The sequence below is a fragment of the Rana temporaria genome, chromosome 3 (assembly GCF_905171775.1).
Source record: "Rana temporaria chromosome 3, aRanTem1.1, whole genome shotgun sequence".
Classification (NCBI taxonomy): Eukaryota; Metazoa; Chordata; class Amphibia; order Anura; family Ranidae; genus Rana; species Rana temporaria.
Window position 1 is genome coordinate 305,715,858 of NC_053491.1, and position 20,500 is coordinate 305,736,357.

The 20,500-nt window shown below is 45.2% G+C and overlaps 1 long non-coding RNA gene across 1 annotated transcript; it reads right to left on the bottom strand.

Moving 5' to 3' along the window:
- Positions 1-19,176: 19,176 nt before the first annotated feature.
- Positions 19,177-19,599, bottom strand: LOC120932436. The gene is made up of 2 exons (XR_005747991.1): positions 19,446-19,599; positions 19,177-19,366 (listed from the first exon to the last, which is right to left on the bottom strand). It is a non-coding gene; the product is annotated as an uncharacterized LOC120932436 (long non-coding RNA).
- Between the last annotated feature and the right edge of the window lie 901 nt (positions 19,600-20,500).

Consider the following 20,500-nt stretch of genomic DNA (forward strand, 5'->3'; position numbering starts at 1 on the left):
TGGTGTGACTGTGACTATTTTGTTACATAACACTTGAGCGCAGTCGCTCTTACTGTGCGGTTGCTGTTTAATACCACCTCAATGCAGTTTGTGTGACTGCGACTATTTTGTTACATAACACTTGACCGCAGTCGTTCTTACTGTGCGGTTGCTGTTTAATACCACCTCAATGCAGTTTGTGTGACTGCGACTATTTTGTTACATAACACTTGACCGCAGTCGTTCTTACTGTGCGGTTGCTGTTTAATACCACCTCAACGCAGTTGGTGTGACTGTGACTATTTGGTTACATAACACTTGACCGCAGTCGTTCTTACTGTGCGGTTGCTGTTTAATACCACCTCAACGCAGTTGGTGTGACTGCGACTATTTGGTTATATAGCACTTGAGCGCAGTCGTTCTTACTGTGCGGGTGCTGTTTAACACCACCTCAACGCAGTTGGTGTGACTGCGACTATTTTGTTACATAGGACCTGAACGCAGTCGCTCTTACTGCGTGTGTGCAGTTTACTAACACCTGAACGCAGTCAGTGTGATTGCGCCTGTTCTGTTACATAGCACCTGAACGCATAAATATGGCTGGAAGGACAAAGAGAGGCAGAGAGTCACGAGGGCAAGCAGGCTCTGCATCTAGAGGTAACGCTGGTGGTGGATGTGGTTTATCCTCTTCAGCACGTGGCCGTGGCCGCTCGTCCTTCTTTTCGGGAGCTGGCCGTGTTGAGCCTCAACATGCAGAGAAATTAGTTGAGTGGATGACCAAGCCGTCCTCATCCTCCTTATCCTCTTTCACACAGACTGATCATAGTTTGTCTGGCAAAGCAGCTGCCAAGGCGTCCTCTACCCTCTGCACAATGGCATCACACAATCCTTCCCTAGTCCCACCGTGTCCTCCTGAGGAGTCCCCCGAACTGTTTTAACACAGTGTTGGGTACATGTTACATGAAGATGCGCAGCGTTTTGAAGACTCCGATGACGGAACACAGATAGAGGAAGGCATTGATGTGAGCCCAGGGAGAGGGGTTGGCCGAGAGGGACAACAATCTGGGAGTGATGTTCCCCCAGCTGGAGCATACTGCCAGGTTTTCGACAGTGATGATGAGGAGGGAGGGGATGATGAGGTCATTGACTCTACCTGGGTGCCTGATAGGAGAGAGGAGGAGGAAGAGGAGGAGGGGGACGAGGCACAGGCACATCCTCAAAGAGGCAGGAAGCCCTCCAGGGGTCAGCTTAAGGGCAGCACACCAACTGCATTACGTGGTGCTGCTGTGTCTCAACGGTACAGCAAAAGTTCTTTGGTGTGGGTCTTTTTTGAAACATGTCCATCAGATCGTACCTTTGCTGTTTGCAACATATGTCTCAAGCGTATCTCGCGTGGCCAAAACATCACCCGCTTGGGCACCACATGTTTGTCCAGACATATGTCGTGCTGCCATGCAGCTCGATGGCAAGCATACCAGAAAGACTTACACCAAAGACCGAAGCGGACCTCCCCTTGCCCTTCTGTGACCTCCAACCCCACTAGACCCCCAGTCCTCTCTGAAGCCTGCACCGAAGGTGTAGAAATAGGTGTGTCACAACGTAGTAGTGGTAGTACATGCGGGCAATCTAATGAGAGTAACAGACAAATTTCCCTGCCCCAGCTGCTGCAGCGCCGAAAGAAGTAGGCTCCCAGCCATCCACATGCCCAGCGGTTGAATGCTAGCTTAGCAAAATTGCTAGCACTTCAACTGCTACCTTTTCAGTTGGTAGATTCTGCCCCCTTCCGTGAGTTTGTGAAATGTGCAGTACCTCAGTGGCAAGTACCCAAACGCCACTTTTTCTCCCGGAAGGCGATTCCGGCTCTCTACCGCCATGTGGAAGGCAATGTCCATGCCTCGCTGGACAGGGCGGTCAGTGGTAAGGTGCATCTTACCGCTGACTCATGGTCCAGCAGGCATGGACAGGGACGTTACCTGTCTTTTACGGCCCATTGGGTGACTCTGCTGGCAGCTGGGAAGGATGCAGGGCAAGGTACAGTAGTTTTGGAGATGGTTCCGCCACCACGCCTCCAAAACACTACTACTGCTTGTGACACACCTCTCTCCTCCACCCCCTCCTCTTCTTCCTCTGTGGCCTCTTCCTGTGGTGATGTTTGTTCAGAACCAGCCGTTCTCCGTAGACGTACCAGGGGCTACGCAGGAATGCAAGCCAAGAGATGCCATGCGGTGCTAGAGCTGGTGTGCTTGGGAGACAGGAGCCACACTGGGGAAGAGGTTCTTTCAGCTCTGCAGGGGCAGGCTCAGAGGTGGTTGACGCCACGCCAGCTGAAGCCTGAAATGGTGGTCAGCGATAATGGCACCAACCTCCTCTCTGCCCTGCGACAGGGAAAACACACCCATGTTCCCTGTTTTGCGCATGTTCTCAATTTGGTGGTGCAGCGGTTCTTGGGCAGGTACCCGGGCTTACAGGATGTCCTGAAGCAGGCCAGGAAAGTCTGTGTGCATTTCCGAAGGTCATACAATGCCACTGCTCAGCTGACAGACCTCCAAAGGGAATACAACCTGCCCAAGAACCGCCTAATCTGTGACATGCCCACCAGATGGAACTCTACGTTGGCCATGCTGCAGCGGCTGCACACGCAGCAGAGGGCCATCAATGAGTACCTGTGCCAATATGGCAGCAGAACTGGCTCAGGGGAGCTTGGGTTTTTTTCACCACGCCAGTGGGCCTTGATCAGGGATGCATGCACTGTCCTGTCACCATTTGAGGAGGCCACGAGGATGGTGAGCAGTGACAGTGCATGCATCAGTGAGACTGTCCCGCTTATTCACATGTTGGAGCACACCCTACGTGGAATAATGGACAGGGCCCTTGAGGCAGAACAGAGGGAGGAAGAGGAGGACTTCCTGACCTCTCAAGGCCCCCTTTATCCAGACACTGTTCCTGCTTGCCCACCTGGAACACAGGAAGAGGAGGAGGAGGATGAGGAGGAGGATGAGGAGGATTGTATCAGCAGCATGGAGGTGGAGCCTAGCACTCAGCATCAACAGCAGCAGTCTTCAAGGGATCATTTACAGTCCCAAGGAACACGAGGACTTTTACGTGGCTGGGATGAGGTGGCTGCCGATCCTGTCGTCCTCAGTGACCCAGAGGACTGTGCCCCGAATGCCTCTGCAAACCTACGCTGCATGGCCTCCCTGATCCTGTAAAGCCTGCATAAGGATCCTCGTGTACGTGCTATCAAGGAGAGGGATCATTACTGGCTGGCAACTCTCCTTGATCCACGTTACAAGAGTAAGGTAGCGGACCTTATGTTGCCATCGCAGAGGGAGCAGAAGATGAAACTTCTGCGGGAGGCCTTGCAGAAGGCTCTGTGCAATGCTTTCCCAGAACCGGGGGGATTAACAAAACCTGGCCCTGGACAACGTCTTGCTGAGGCTTCGGTGAGTCAGAGAAGGAGCGGTGGAGAAGGTGGCCGTCTGACCGATGCGTTCAAACAATTTTTTAGTCCGCAGCCCCAAGGTCTGACCGGTTCCAGCAACCATCGCCAGCGTCTGGTTTACATGGTCCGGGAATACCTAGGGGCAAGATCCGACTTGGACACCTTCCCCACCGAAAATCCTCTGGCTTACTGGGTCTTGAGGATGGATCACTGGCCAGAGCTGGCACAGTATGCAATTGAGCTACTGGCTTGCCCTGCATCCAGTGTTCTTTCAGAACGCACATTCAGTGCTGCTGGAGGCTTTGTGACCAATCACAGGGTGCGCCTCTCCACCGACTCTGTTGATCGACTGACCTTCAAAATTAATCAGGCTTGGATCAACACCAGCTACCAAGCACCTGATGCTGATGTTACTGAATAATAATTTTTTGTTGAAATGTCAGATCCCTTGGAGACTGCGTATGCTGATGCTGAGTGACTGTCCTGTTATGCTGCTGATGGAATATCCTTCTCCTCCTCACTTTTCTTCCTGACATCTAGTAAGAAATGTTGTATTTCTGGGCTCCGCCACCAGTGCCTAAGGCCTAATTTTTCTGCCCCTGTTTAACAGGGGCGCCTAATAACAATTTTTGATGCAATACTTTGCACGTCCCTCCTTGTTGTGCTACAATTAAAGATATTGGGAGGGGTTGCAGTGTTGTGTTGCGCCTAAGGCCTAATGTTTCTGCCCCTGTGAAAAGAGGGGCATCTGATACCAATTTTTGATGCAATACTTTGCACGTGGCTCCTTGTTGCGCTACAATTAAAGATATTGGGAGGGGTTCCAGTGTTGTGCTGTGTCTAAGGCCTAATGTTTCTGCCCCTGTGTAACAGGGGCGTCTGATACCTATTTTTGATGCAATACTTTGCACTTCCCTCCTTGTTGTGCTCCAATTAAAGATATTGGGAGGGGTTGCAGTGTTGTGTTGTGCCTAAGGCCTAATGTTTCTGCCCCTGTGAAAAAAGGGGCGTCTGATACAAATTTTTGATGCAATACTTTGCACGTGGCTCCTTGTTGCGCTACAATTAAAGATATTGGGAGGGGTTCCAGTGTTGTGTTGTGTCTAAGGCCTAATGTTTCTGCCCCTGTGTAACAGGGGCGTCTGATACCTATTTTTGATGCAATACTTTGTACGCCCCTCCTTGTTGTGCTCCAATTAAAGATATTGGGAGGGGTTGCAGTGTTGTGTTGTGCCTAAGGCCTAATGTTTTTGCCCCTGTGAAAAAAGGGGCGTCTGATACAAATTTTTGATGCAATACTTTGCACGTTGCTCCTTGTTGCGCTACATTAAAAGATATTGGGAGGGGTTCCAGTGTTGTGTTGTGTCTAAGGCCTAATGTTTCTGCCCCTGTGTAACAGGGGTGTCTGATACCTATTTTTGATGCAATACTTTGCACGTGGCTCCTTGTTGCGCTCAAATTAAAGATATTGGGAGGGGTTGCAGTGTTGTGTTGTGCAACAGGGGCATCTACTAACAATTTTTAATGAAATACGTTGTGGCTCTTTTCTGCAGTCCAATTATAGTATCTGTGCGGGGTTGCAGTGTTGTGACACCGCCACCCGTGTCTAAGGCCCAAATTGTATGGCCCTGTTCCAGTAATTTTATTGGTTGGATTCTTTTATCATTTGAGTTCATTCTAGTTTTCTCCTACGTTATCATAGTGTGATGTTTATTTCCCTTTACTAAATACTCATCATTGTCAACACCACAAACATAGATTTCTTATTTTAGACAGCATTGATATTGTTATACCTGAAGGGTTCCACATGTACTGGCACTTTAAGGCTGGCTCCACCCAGCAGCGATGACAAGTGTCAAGGGGCATAGTAGCCATCTTAGAGAGAGCACATGTAGGAAGCAGATAACCTGTAATGTCCTGAGATGCATTTTACAGTGTACAGCCTGTACTGAAATAAACATCCATTGTTCCAGACCTGAGTCTTGTGTCCCTCACAACACAGAGGATATAACAGATATAATAAGAAGCCAGACATTGTTCAGTATCCAAAAATATTTATTGTCTCACACTTAAAAAGTGTTTATTTTTATTTGTTCAAAATATATCGTAATCTAATTTTTTTTTTTTTTTTTGTGTGTTCAAGACATATTATTTTGATTTGCAAGATTTTTAAACATGTATTTTTTTTTCTTTTTTAGGTTTTATCCCTCCCCAGCTCATCTACAAGACTCTTCAATTGTTCTTCCAAATTTCGTTTTTTCTTTAGAACATTTTCAAGGATGAGGTTTGTTTCCTCTATTTCGGAGATACATGAGCTTATCTCCCCAAGTAGGACATTGGCACTGTTGGTGTCCACTGTGCCCCCAACACCTCCGACACCTCCTGAAATTTGGGGAAAAAAACATGTATTCAAATTATGTAGGCCTACATGTTTTACCTGAAGCTGTGCTGTATGACACTGACCTGATGTGGTGGGATTCTGCAATTCCTGCATATTCGTCGAGGGTGGGGCTTCTCTGTGTGTTGGCTTTGGCGGGTCGACTGCAGCAGCTTCATTGCGGCCTATGAGATTGTAAAAAAAGGGATACATAAATCAAAAAGATTAGAGGCCTAAAAGAGGAATATCAATCATTCTTTTTCAAAAGTTTGGTACATTTGTCTGTTTTTACAATCCTTCTGAGCTTAACACTGGATTTTATCTATTACCAAACCATGTAACCATGTTTGTGGTTACAAACATGGTGAAGTCAAGAGAATGGTCCGGGAAGACAAGAGAAGAGGTGATTACTCTTCACAGGAAGGGCAATGGCTATAAGAAGATTGCAAAGATGTTAAACATACCAAGAGACACCATAGGAAGCATCATTCTCAAATTCAAGGCAAAGGGCACTGTTGAAACGCTACCTGGTCATGGCAGAAAGAAGATGCTGACTTCGACTGCTGTGCGCTACCTGAAGCGTAGAGTGGAGAAAAGTCCCCTTGTGACTGCTGAGGAACTGAGAAAAGATTTGTCAGATGTGGGTACTGAAGTTTCTGCTAAGACAATACGGCTCACACTGCGTAATGAAGGCCTCCATCCCAGAACTCCCAGGCACACCCCCTTGCTGTCTCCAAAGAATAAGAAGAGTCGACTGCAGTATGCAAAAATCATGTGGACAAACCACAGAAGATTTGGGATTGTGTTCTGTGGACTGATGAAACAAAATTAGAAGTGTTTGGGCCCATGGATCAACGCTATATTTGGAGGAGGAAGAACAAGGCCTATGATGAAAAGAACACCTTGCCTACTGTGAAGCATGGCGGGGGGTCAATCATGCTTTGGGGCTGTTTTGCTTCTGCAGGTACAGGGAAGCTTCAGCGTCTGCAAGGTTCCATGAATTCTCTTCAGTAACAGGAGATAGTGGATAACAATGTGATGCAGTCCGTCACAAACCTGAGGCTTGGGAGACGTTGGACCTTTCAACAGGACAATGATCCCAAGCATACCTCCAAGTCCACTAGAGCATGGTTGCAGATTAAAGGCTGTAACATTTTGGAGTGGCCATCGCAGACACCAGACTTAAATCCGATTGAGAACCTCTGGTGGGACTTAAAGAAAGCAGTTTGCAGTGCGCAAGCCTAAGAATGTGACTGAACTGGAGGCTTTTGCCCATGACGAATGGGCCAAGATACCCGTAGATCGCTGCAAGCAGGGCCGGATTTCCCACAAGGCCAACAAGGCCAGGCCTCGGGGCGGCACTGCGCGGCGGAGGAGACAAGGATTTTTTTCAGCGGTACGGGCTGTGCGGTGGCGGAGAGAGATTACATCTTCTCTCATTGTTCGCACTGCTGTTCCAACTTCCACCCTTACTTACAGGCTGCGTGACACAGAAGAGAGACAATTACGTCATCTCTCACCGCCCGCCCTCACTCTCATCTCTCACTCGAGTCTCATGTGCCTCTGTTTCACGGTTAACCTGCAGCTAGTTTCCCCGCGTGGGAGAGGAGAGGCTGACAGCATTGTACCTGGCTGCAAGTACTCTGCAATGCTGGAGGGGGGCTTGATTTTACATGCAATTAGTGACAAACTGATACTTTTTGAGTGGCAGCCAGGTAACTGTGGCAATTCCCATTCTGCTAGCAGGCAGTGTGGCAAGTGACATCCCCATCTCGTAGCAGGCAGTTGTGGCACATGACATTCCCATCTGGTGGCAGGCAGTGTGGCAAGTGACATCCCCATCTGGTGGCAGGCAGCGTGGCAAGTGACATCACCATCTGGTGGCAGGCAGCGTGGCAAGTGACATCTCCATCTGGTGGCAGGCAGTGTGGCAAGTGACATTCCCATCTGGTGACAAGCAACGGTGGCAAGTGACACGCTCTGGTCTCACACTCATTCTGCTTTATGTTGAGTTTAACTATTTCATTTTATATTACAATGTAATGATAGAAATAATGCATTTCAATCATCCTGACACCATAACAACCATGGTGCCGGGATGATTGAAGCACTTACACCAGTCATTGTCTGGGAAAAATCGCTTACCCCCGTGCGTCGACCCCCCCCCCTTTAATGGGGGGGGGGGCAGCATTGAAGGACCCGGCATTGGGGCGGCAAAGGGAGTAAATCGGGGCCTGGCTGCAAGACACTTGTGTCAAGCTATGCTTCAAGTTTAAAAGCTGTTATTACTGTAAAAGGATGTTGTACTAAGTATTAAGATTGAATGTCAACTGGGGGTTGAATAAAACTGATAATGATGTGAGCTCAGAAAAGACATTTGTGGTTATTTCATTATAAATGTTATGTTATATTTGTCTGACCTACACGTGCCTCTTTGATTTAATTGTAAGCAGGATGACTGAATGATCAAAATCAATGTCAAACTGGGCAAAACAAACAATTTCAGTGGGGGTTGAATAATTTTGAATACAACTGTACATTCAATAAAAAATTGTTGTCACATAAAAAGAACATAGAAGGAATGACCAACCAAATATTATGCCCACAAACATGAACCTTGAAACGTCTTTTTTTGAACCGTATATATACACAACCTGAATTAAAAACCACAAATGCCGCAAAATAATAAAAATAAATACTCAGAGTACACATGAAAATTACTTACGTTTTATGAGGACTTTTTGAATTCTCTCCAGCAGCTCTGGATTTCTCCTTTTCATGTCACACCATTTCTTTCCTAACTGTTCCGTTGACCTCTGCACCCCGAATTTCTCAGTCCTACGCACCATCTCCAAAATCTGGCCCTTTACCTTCTTAGGTTGGCTGTAAGGCCCTAGTTGGCCATCATAAGTCATACTCCTCAAGAATTGAAACCATCTCCACCATCTCCTCAAAGTACAGTCTGGTGGCTGGTTTACTCCTCCTTCTGCTGGTGTCTGCATGGCCTCTCTCCTCACTTGAGGTTGCAGCTTCCTGGCTCTGAGTGTCCTCCATCATTTCTACAGTAAAGTGCATTGAGCGACCGAAAAGGGGCGTGCCAATTACTAGAACGATCATCATAGGCGGGGATACATGCGGAGCTTCACGCATGCGCAGTGTATAAAGGGATATTGCGTGAGTTAGAACGTCGTTCACAGTCGGTATAATACGTCAGGCAAACGATCGTGCAGTACGACAAAACGAAACTTGATTTCTGTACTTTCTGATTAGTGGATGATTTTGTGGGTTAGATATGGGTAGAAAGCTAAGGCTTGACTGACATTATTGTTTTTGGCTAAATTTTGACTTGCAGAAAAAATGGAGGCCTTCATAGAACAGGAGTTCTTCACAGTATTTGTTAAAAGGAGCCCCCTTTTCTCTATAATTTTACTTTCCCCAAAAAATAATTTATTGTGCCAAGATCTGGCATTGTAATGGCCCCACCCACCCCTAAAATAATCAACATATTGTTGCCACACAGCACATGCACTTTGGGGGGCAAAGCCTGTATGGACAGTCTCACGGGCCACCACCACTGGAACATCAGTGGCCTCATCAGGCACAAGTGTCATGTAGTTTGTGGAGGGTCTCTTTAGGAAATTGTGCAATATGCAGGAGCAAAGTATGACATGGTTCTGATTCTACTTAAGAAACCTACAGTCCCTATCTTGTTTGCACCGCCTGTATACTGCTGTTCAAAGTATATTGGGAAAAAGTGTCTTGTCAGGGCCAATCCTCACTATAGGCTCACTATGCATGCAAGCCGCTTAGGGCCCCGCAAAGACGTGAAGGGCCCCCAAAGTACTAGAGTCCCCGCCTGATAAGAAGTCATTTTCGCCCCCTCACCCCGCTTCTAAACTCGCTGGCTGAGTCATTTCCGACAGCAGAACACCCCCTCCCCCTGCTTCTCAACTTTCTTTAATGTGACCTGTCACTGTCGTCAGCACCCCCCCCCCCCCTGTCTCATTTTTAATGTGCCATGTCATTTTGCTTGGGGCCCCAGGGAGGTAAGGATCGCCACTGGGTCTTGTGTAATGATCCAGCACTGTGGACTGGATCTGTGACAAATGCAGTCACAGATCCAGCCATCCCTCCCTGCGCAATACTCTGCAATATTACCCCCCATACTCTGCAATATTTCCCACCATACTCTGCAATATTACCCCCCATACTCTGCAATATTAACCCCCCATACTCTGCAATATTAACCCCCCATACTCTGCAATATTATCCCCCATACTCTGCAATATTACCCCCCATAATCTGCAATACCCCCCATACTGTCTGCAATACCCCCTACACTATGCAATACCCCACCACACTCTGCAATACCCCCCCACACTCTGCAATACCTCCCCACCTTCTGCAATACCCCCCCCCATACTGTCTGCAATACCCCCTACACTCTACAATACCCCACCACACTCTGCAACACCCCCCACACTCTGCAACACCCCCCCCACACTCTGCAATACCCCCCCACACTCTGCAATACCCCCCACACTCTGCAATACCCCCCATATTGTGCAATACCCCCCATAATCTGCAATACCCCAATACTCCAATACCTTGCAATACGTCACCTATGGGGATTTTGAAGTAGCGAAGTTTGGTGCAATTCCACGAGCGTGTGCAATTTTGAAAGGTGACATGTTAGGTATCTATTTACTCAGCGTAACTTCATCTTTCATACTATGCAAAAACAGTGGGCTAACTTTACAGATTTTTCTTTTTTTTTAAGCACAAAACTTTTTTTTTTTAAAAACACTCGTTCAAAAAATTGATGTGAAAATAACGTGCAAGATAAAAAGTTGCAACAACCACCATTGTATTCTCTAGGGTCTTTAAAAAAAAAATAAAGCATATATAATGCTTGGGGGTTCAATATAATTTTTTAGCAAGTAAATGATGATTTTTACATGTAGGAGAGAAATGTCAGAATTGGCCTGGGTGCTCCAGAATGCCTGATGGTGTTCCCTGCATGTTGGGCCTCTCTATGTGGCCACGCTGTGTAAAAGTCTCACATGTGTGGTATGGCCATACTCGGGAGGAATAGCAGAATGTGTTTTGGGGTGTAATTTGTAGTATGCATATGCTGTGTATGCGAAATAACCCGCTAATATGACATAAACTATAATTATTATTTTTTTACAGATTTTTCAGTCTTTTTTCATTTATAGCGCAAAAAATAAAAACCGCAGAGGTGATCAAATACCACCAAAAGAAAGCTCTATTTTTGTGGAAAAAAAATGACTAACATTTCAGACGGGTACAATGTTGTATGACTCAGTAATTGCCATTCAAATTGTGAGAGCACGGAAAGCTGAACATTTATATGGTTAGGAAGGGGGTTTAAGTGCCCAGTGGTCAAGACTGATGCTGAGTGACTGTCCTGTTATGCTGCTGATTGAATATCCTTTTCCTCCTCACTGATCTTGCTGATAGCTATTAAGAACATTTTTGGTTCTTTTTTTTTTTTTTTTTTTTTTCCACTTCAGACTCTACCTCATAGAGTGCTTCTTTAATGCTCATGATCTGCGTGCCAGCCCATTGCATCTCTAATTTGGTTTTGCATCATCAGTGTCGCTTTTCTACATGTGTTTTTTTTTTTTTTTTTTTTTTTTTTTTTTTTTGTATATATAAGTGTAAATATATACGGGTATGTTTCCACTATCTGCTTGACATAAGAGAATAAGGAAGACCTCGCAAAGTATATCCTTCTCGATTTTTACCCCCCCTTCCCCCCCCCCCCCTCCCCCCCCCCCCCCTCCCCCCCGTCTCACCCAAGACGTGCTCAAAATCCTCTAATTCTTTCTGATTTCTTCTAGAAAATCTTTTAGGCTTCTTCCCTTAACTTTTCTGCGTAACTCCATGATCTCTTAAAGGTCCTCCAGTTATCCCATTTTATACTTTGTAGTATGTTATTTCCCTCTAAGCTTTCTTTCAGTTCTTCCATTTTGTATGTTTCTTCGACCGCATCGATCCATTCCCAGGTTTGGGGGCACTCTGTATCCTGCCATCTCCTTGGGATTAATCTCTTGGCGGCGTTTAAGAGATGCGGTGTAAGTGTTTCCCTATACCTTTTTATGCCTTCTTCTCCCCCATGGAATAGGACCACCCATGGGTCTATCTTTATCTTTTTCATTGTAATCTCTTCCACACAGCCCAGTATGTTTTCCCAGTACTTTTTTATCTTTGGGCACTCCCACCAAAGGTGAGCCATATTTCCTGGTGATCCACACCCCCTCCAGCATTCCCCTGTCTGCTCTTCATCAAATTTTTTTAATTTGTCTGGTGTCATGTACCACCCCGCGATGCATTTAAAACTCATTTCAGCCGTGCGGCTATCTACCGCGGAGGAGTGTGTCAGAGTCAACATTCTCTCTATTGTAGCCTTATCTCTCTGTGAGCCTAATTCCCTTTCCCACTTTTCAATGAAAGGAGGTATACTCCGCTCTCCTATTTTCAGTAGGATCTTGTATACTGTAGAGATGGTTCCTTTAGTTCTTTCTGTCGTACAGATTTTTTCCAATTCCGACAACTGATCCTCTGACCTTAATGGATGTGGGAGATCTTGGATGAAATGGTTCAGCTGCTGATACCTCCATTCATTGATTTCCATTAAATTTTTATTGAATTTTAACTCCTGCAGTGTTTTAATGTGATCCCCATTCATTATATCCCTTAGTTGTGCCGTGTCTTTTTTGATCCAGTGCCCCCCTATTTGTGTCTTACCCGGTGCAAAGTAATCGTTATCTTTCAGTGCTAAAAGGGGTGAATTATATTCCTTCACCGTTTTTTTATAGACTATATCCCATATTTTGAGTGCATTTTTTGTTATCTCATGTGCATTAATATCTAGTGTCCTAAGTTGGGGAGGGTTCCATATAATCTTATCCAACCTTACCTGTGTTATTTCGTTTTCTAAGCTTACCCACCTCTTTTCTGTGTTGACTCTGGCCCACTCCACCACTCTTGTTAACATAACCGCCTCGTAGTATCTCCTAACATCCGGAACAGCGAGCCCTCCCTTCCTTTTTGGTTGTCTTAATGTCTGGAGTGAAATCCTATGTTTCCTATTTTTCCATATATAATTCATAATTAATTTATTGAGGGCTGACAGCAGCGTTCTTGGTAGAGCTATAGGGATCATCTGAAATTTGTATAGGATCTTGGGCATGATAACCATTTTACAGTAATTAATTCGTCCTATCCACGATATTGCTCTGTTTTCCACCCTTTTTGTTTCTTTCTTAACTTCATTTAACAATGGGATAAAGTTTATCGCATAAGTTTTTTTAATTGATTTAGCTAGTAGAATCCCCAGATACTTCAGTTTCCTTACCCAAGCAAAGCGATAGTTCTCTTTCAAGAGTTTTTCTTCTGTCTTTCTTATGTTTATACTCATGATCTCTGTTTTGGTGATATTTAATTTAAAGTTTGAGAATTCTCCGTATTCATTACATAAATTTAATAGGTTAGGGATTGATGTTTTGGGTTCAGTTAGATAGAAGAGGACATCGTCCGCGAAGGCAGCGAGCTTATGTTCCTCCGCTCCTATTTTAGTCCCTTTTATTTTTTGGCAGTTTCGGACCTTTGCTAGGAATGGTTCCATTGAAATCACGAACAGTAGTGGTGACAAGGGACACCCCTGCCTCGTTCCATTTCTCATTTGGAATGCTTGCGAAAGGCTACCGTTTATTTTTATTTTGGCCCTAGGGGACTGATATAGGGTATCCACCCAGTTCCTCATCCCCTGGCCAAACCCCATGTCCTTTAGGGTAGCTAGCATAAATCCCCAGTCTACCCTGTCGAACGCTTTCTCTGCGTCTATCGACAGGAGTAGACCTGGGGATCTCATTTCTCTCAGTCTCCGGATTATCAAAAGTGTTCTTACTCCATTGTCTCTCCCCTCTCGCCCTTGAACAAAACCCGTCTGATCTGGGTGTACCAGTTTAGTCATAACCTCCCTGACTCTCCCGGCCAGTACCCTTGCAAACAATTTTATGTCCGTATTAAGCAAGGATATCGGTCGGTAGCCCGAGCAGCTCTCGATGTCCTTGCCTTCTTTTGGGATCACAATGATCGTTGCCTCGGAGGCCTCCATACTTAGTTTGTATTTTTTCCCCAGGCCATTGAAGTACTGGCATATCCTTGGTAGTAATATCTCCTTATATTTTTTGTAATACATTATTGTAAAGCCATCTGGGCCTGGGCTTTTGCCTGAGGCTGAGCTTGTCAATGCTCTTTTAATTTCGTTTTCCGTGAATGGTCTATCTATCTGTTCGGCCTCTAATTGACTTATTTTTGGAAGTTTTGCCTCTTTTAAAAAAGTTTCAATCTTTTTTTCTTTCTCTCCTTTCTGCCAGTTCTTTTGTTTTACTGAGTATAGTTTTTCGTAATATAGTCTAAATGTTTCGGCGATTTCTTTTGTTGTATGTAATACCTCCCCTTTATCATTTTTAATTTTGTCAATATAGTTCCTTGATTTTTTTTTTTTTACCATCCGAGCCAGATGTTTGCTCGTTTTATTTCCCCATCTGTATCTCTCCCTTGCTATTAAATTGAATTCCTTTCTTGTTTCTTGATCTATGAGATCTTTAAGTTCATTTCGTTTATTGACCAGGCACAGATATAGGTCTTGTTGCTTTCCATCTTTCTTATGCTTCTGCTCTAAGTTAAAGATCTCATCTATTAGTTTTACTTTTTTGCTAATCGCTTCCTTTTTTCTCCTTGCTCCTTCCGAAATCAAAATCCCTCTAATCACTGCCTTGTGAGCATCCCATAGGGTTGCTGCTGAGATTTCTTCTGTCTCATTTATCTTAAAATATTCTTCAAGTTCTTTTTTAACCTTAGTTATGCTTTTCTCTTCCATCAGCAGATCTTCATTTAATCTCCAATTTTGGTAGGGCCTATGATTGCATGCTATGTTTATTGATATACTAATGGGCGCGTGGTCAGAGATCGTCAAGGGTTCTATTCTAGTCTCGACCACATCCTCTAGCATTCTATGGTCAACCAAGATGTGGTCGATTCGGGAATAGCTGCCATGTACCTGGGAAAAAAAGGTGTAGTCTCGCTGGTTTGGATTGAAGATCCTCCATGTGTCTACTAACTGACTTCTATGTAGACTTTCTTTAACTTTTCTTAATTGAGTGCCCTGCGTTTCTAATGTTATATGCGACTTATCGACTTTCGGATCCATGCCAAAATTTAGGTCTCCTCCTACTATTATCTTTCCCCTACTGAAATCCTTTAGTTTCTCCAATATTCCCAAAAAGTATTTCAACGGGGAAGTGTTAGGCGCATAAACGTTTGCGAGGGTATACTCTTCCTCCTCTAACTTCCCCCTCAAGAAGAGGAATCTCCCATCCGGATCTGTTAGTCTATCTGTTGGTACGAATCTGGTTCCTTTAGCTAGCCCGATTGCTACTCCTCTAGCCCTCTTGGATATGGTATCTCCATAGAACCAGATGGGGAAGTCAGGTGAGTATATTCTTACATTAGATCCCAATGTAAGATGGGTTTCTTGTAGGAAAGCAATATCTGTCTTATAGTATTTTAACTCCTTTAACACTTTATGTCTCTTGGAAGGGTTATTTAAACCTTTTACATTGTATGAAAGGCATTTTATTACTGGCATCTTCGTGGGTTATGATATCTCCTTCCAATGTCCCAAGAACTGAGTCTACACTTTTCTTTTCTGTTTGTTACACTTTCTTCTAGTTGTCTGGGTGAAACGGGGTCCTCCCCCCAACCCCCCCCAACTCTCCCCCCTCCTTCCCGTCCCCTCCCCCCAACCCACCCCACCTTCCCCCTTCCCTCCCTCCCCCCTCCATCCCCCCCAATCTGGTCTATTAAAGACCTCTGAACCATCTTCCATATCATGGTTCAGATCATTCCAGGTGGGGTCTGGGACCACCTCCCCCCCCCCGGTTTTTCAGCCGGAAAGGGGGGGGGGGGAACCCAGCCCGAATTCAGAGGAGAGACACAAAAAGAATCTCAGGCCTAGCCCAAGAGAAAAAACACAAAGCGAGAAAAAAAAAAAAAAAAAAAAAAAAGAAGGAAAAAAGGGGTGCACCTAGAGGGAGGGCTGAGGATGAAAGGACGGGGGGGGGGTTTCATTTTCTCCCCCTCCTCCTCCTCCCATCTCCACCTCCCCTCCTACCCCCAGCCTGGTAGGTTAGGGACCTGAATGTCCAATTTCCGGCAGAATTCATTTAGGTCTTCGGGGAATCTTAGTGTCGCAGATCTCCCCTCTTTTGTCCCAATTAGGCAGGCAGGAAAACCCCAGTTATACTTAATATTCAGGTCTGTCATTTGTTTTAAGAGTGGTTTTAACAACCATCTCCTTGCCAGGGTTTCGGGGGCCACGTCGGTGAAAATCTGTAGCTCCGCCCCTTCGAACTCTATCGGGGGTTGTCCCCTCAGCTTCTTCCAAATTGCTTCTTTGTCTTCATAGAGTCCGAACCTTATTATGACATCTCTTGTTCGCTCGGTGGTCGCTCTTTTCGAATTTCCCACTCGGTGTACCCTTTCGATCCTAATTGGATTATCTATTGTTCTTTCCAGTAGTGGATTAAATATCATCTGTGTTATTGTCCTGAGGTCCTCGCCCCTCTTCTCCGGAATGGACCTTATCCTTAAGTTTTGTCTCCGGCTTCTGTTTTCCTGGTCCTCCAGTTTGTAGAGAATATGTCTCTGTTGCAGTTGGATCTGATCCATCTGGGTTTTTAGTGTATTTGATTCCTGCTCTTGTTTTTCTATTTGTTCCTCTACTGTTTCTAATCTGGAGAGCATGTGACCAAAGTCGGTCCTTAAGTTCTGTATTTCACTTTTTATCACATTTTCCAATCTCAAGAGCATCTCCGCCATATCTCCCTTTGAGGGGGATCGAGAGTCTGTACTACGTTCATCCATCCTGCTGCTTTCTAATACGTTTCCAGTGGGCCCCTCCTCTCTTAGTTCTATAGATGTTTCTCTGGAATTATCACTTTGGGGTTTCTTATTTTCAGCCTTTTTTGCTTTATTCCCTTGATGTTGCTTTATTGCTCCCTGGGTTCCAGGGACACGCGGACTTTCCCCTCTAGTTACAAATGGTCTTATTGAGCTTGTTGCTGTTGTGTTACTTGGAGTAGTTGGGGGTCCCCTTTTTGTTGATCTACTCGTCATTCTGCTCATATTAGTCTCCCTCTTTCTGATTCTCTTCCCCAGCTTGACCTCTTGTTTCCCCGCTTGATAAAGAAATCAATAAATAGAGGGAGCTAACCGATAACAAGTACTATACTGGGTTGGGCCAGAGGTTTTCTTTGAAGGGATTAACTATTTTTGTTTTATTTTCTCCCCCTCTGCTCCCTTTTTGGCTCCTACCCGACTAATATTATTTCGGCTGTTCTGTTAATTTAAACGTTTATAAGTATACCAATATATCCAGTATTTGTGTGCACGGAGGGCAAGAATAAGGTAGAGAGGATAAGAGGGTCTCCCTATACTCCTCTATCTAAGGAGGTGTCAGGGGAAAACGGGATCTGAGCTTCCGATTTACCCCGGGTTCTATCTCCTCTTAATCTTCTATTCCCTACTCTTTTCAGTCCAGGGGAGTCATATAGATAGTCGGTTCTTCTGGTCGTCTGAGTGTTGAGGCCCTGGATAAAAAAAAAATGCTCTCGGGGTGCGCGTAGCTTTGACCCCTTTTCGGAGCCCAGGGGTACCAGAGAACTTCCTAAGTATATGGTCTCCTCAATTCAGAGAAATAAATTCAATATTGATTCCAGTGTCCCCGCTTTGAATTGCACCGATCATATCGTACCTTTATGGGTAGATTTTAGCCCAGGGTCCCCTTTCTTTCTTTTTTCTTTCCCTTTTCTTTTAGAAGATACCCAAAAGGACCAAGGTTCCGAAACCAGGGGCGCCTAGGAGCTCCCCGAGGGCAAGGGAGCATATAGGTTCCCCCCCGTCAAAGAAAAGAAAACCAAGCCAAATAAATAAATAATTAATAAAACACAAGTGGCCGGGCTCCAAACAGACCATGCAGATAAAGTTTTTAGATACCGAGTGTATATGTCGGCTTTTACCTATTTTAGGCTTTTCATATCCAGCTTAAATAGTCTCCTCCAATCCAGTAGTATAGGAAAGTGCTACAGCAATCAGTCAATCATAGAGCCACATCATATCCACCTCTTTATACAGGTTCACAGCTGGTTATCTCTGGGTTCCCGTTAGCTTCCCTTATTCCCTTACTGATCTTTTATTCACATGTGATCAGGATATATTAAAACGTTCATAACCATGTAATGCAGTTCTGATGCAGTTCTAATTTAACTTCTCACTGTAGGAGTACCTCTCTCTTCACCATAGATCTGCATTAAGTTGCTGTTTTTTAAACGTTGATTTGTCTTCTACATGTTAATCATTTAGCAGCAAATGTACCTCTGGGTCTGGATCAGCTGAGAGGAGGAGTGCGGATGGAGTCCCTCTGGGTTCAGCGTGCACGCTGTCTCGACATGCTCACCTCAGTGTATGCTAAGGTCCCGGCTGAAGCCACTGCAGTCGGCGGGTCCCGTCCTCCCGCTACTTACCCCGCATCCTGTGTCCGTTTCCCAGTACCACGAGCGGCCCCAGAACTTCGCCGTCCACCGCTCTCCACACCGCCAGCACCGAGCGGGTCTGCAGGGTCAATGCAGCCGATGGGCAGCGCGTGCAACGGCAGTCTAAGGGAGCCTCTCTCTCCCTCTCTCTCTCAGACCCGGGCCGTCCTTCCTCCTAGCGGTCCCATCGCTCTTCGCTCCCCCACCTGTGAACGCCTCGCGTCATCACGTCCTCACGTGGACGCGCATCCTCTGTGACTGCTAACATTTTTGGTTCTGGGCTCCGCCACCAGTGCCTAAGGCCCAATGTTTCTGCCCCTGTTTAACAGGGGCGTCTAATAACAATTTTTAATGCAATACTTAGCATGTGTCTCTTTGCTGAGCTCCAATTACAGGATCTGTGAGGGGTTGCAGTGTTGTGACACCGCCACCAGTGACTAAGGCCCAATTTTTCTGCCCCTGTTCTAGTAATTTTCTTGGTTTGCTTCTTTTCTAATTTGAGTTCATTCTAGCTTTCTCCTACGTTCTCATAGTGTCATGTTTATTTTCCTTTACTAAATACTCATCATTCTCAATGGAAACACCACAAATCTAGATTTGTTCTTTTAGGCAGCATTGATATAATAAGAAGCCAGACATTGTTTAGTATCCAAAAATATTTATTGTATCACACTTAAAATGTGTCCTTTTTTATTTATTTTTTATATCTTTATATATATATATTTTTTTTTCCAGTTATTTATTTATATATATTTTTTATTTTTTTTAAACCCTCCCCAGAACATCAAGAATATTCTTGAGGTCTTGGTCCACCTTCTTATTGTTCCTTATGATCTTCTCCAGGGCGATGTTTGTGTCCTCTATTTGCCCTGCAGGACATTATCTCCCCAATGAGCACCTGGGCACTGTCACTGTCTAAGCCACCACCAACAGCTCGTACACCTGAAATTTGTGAAAAAACATGTATTAAAATTATACAGGCCTACATGTATTACCTGAAGCTGTGCTCTATGACACTGACCTGATGTGGTGGCATTTTGCACTTCCTGTACATCCGGCGAGGGTGGGGCTTGGCTGTGTGTGGGGTTGGTCTGCTCCATTGCTGCAGCTTGATTGCGGCCTATGAGATTGTAAAAAAAAGGGATAGATGAATCAAAAAGATTAGAGGCCTGAAAGTGGAATATCAATCATCCTTTTTAAAAAGTGTAGTACAATTGTCTGCTTTTACAATCCTTCTAAGCTTAACACTGGATACTCTCCTTTTACTGTATAATGACTTAAGTCGGATTATTTAAATCTAGTTAATAACACATCTACATTCAATAAAAAATTGGTCTCACCTAAGAAGATCTTAAATACAATGAACAAACAAGTATTGGGGAGCTGCGGTGGCACGACGCGATTGGCAAGCCATTCACCTCTGCAGCTACAGGTTCGGATCCCGGTCTCATCTACATGTGAATTGAGTTTGGTGGTCTCAGCCCGGCTCCCGGTGGGTGTGCTATGCGAGGTAAGCTTGTGCTTAGTTTGCCCACCCCCCCTCCCACGAAAACCACCACACTTACACGCACTCGAAATTGGGTTAACATGCACGCACTTTGACCACGCGGTCTCTAAAAAGAGAGGCGAAGGACTAACGGGGCTGGTTGAGCGGGCTAGATCCTCTCACTCCCCTATAGGGAGTCCCTCTGCCCCGTTGGGCTTCAAAGCGGAGCAGGTATGGCGGGCTGTGTGGGATGACCCCCTCACAAACCCACCATTGCCACCCGGGGCATGGAGAAAGGTGGCAAATTGCCTCTGGGGGAGGCCTGCCTACTCCCAACTCCTGCAGTAGGCCTGCCTACTCCCAACTCCTCGAGTACACGCACAAAATACACTTAAAAAAAAAAAATAAACAACCAAGTATTATGCCCACAAACAGGAACCTTGAAACATATATTCTTGGACTGTCTATATACACAACCTGAAAGAAAACCAAATGACGCAAAAGAATTAAAACAAATATTCAGAGTACACATGAAATTTACTTACATCTTCTGAGAACTCTTCTAATTCTCCCCATCTGGTCCTGCTCTC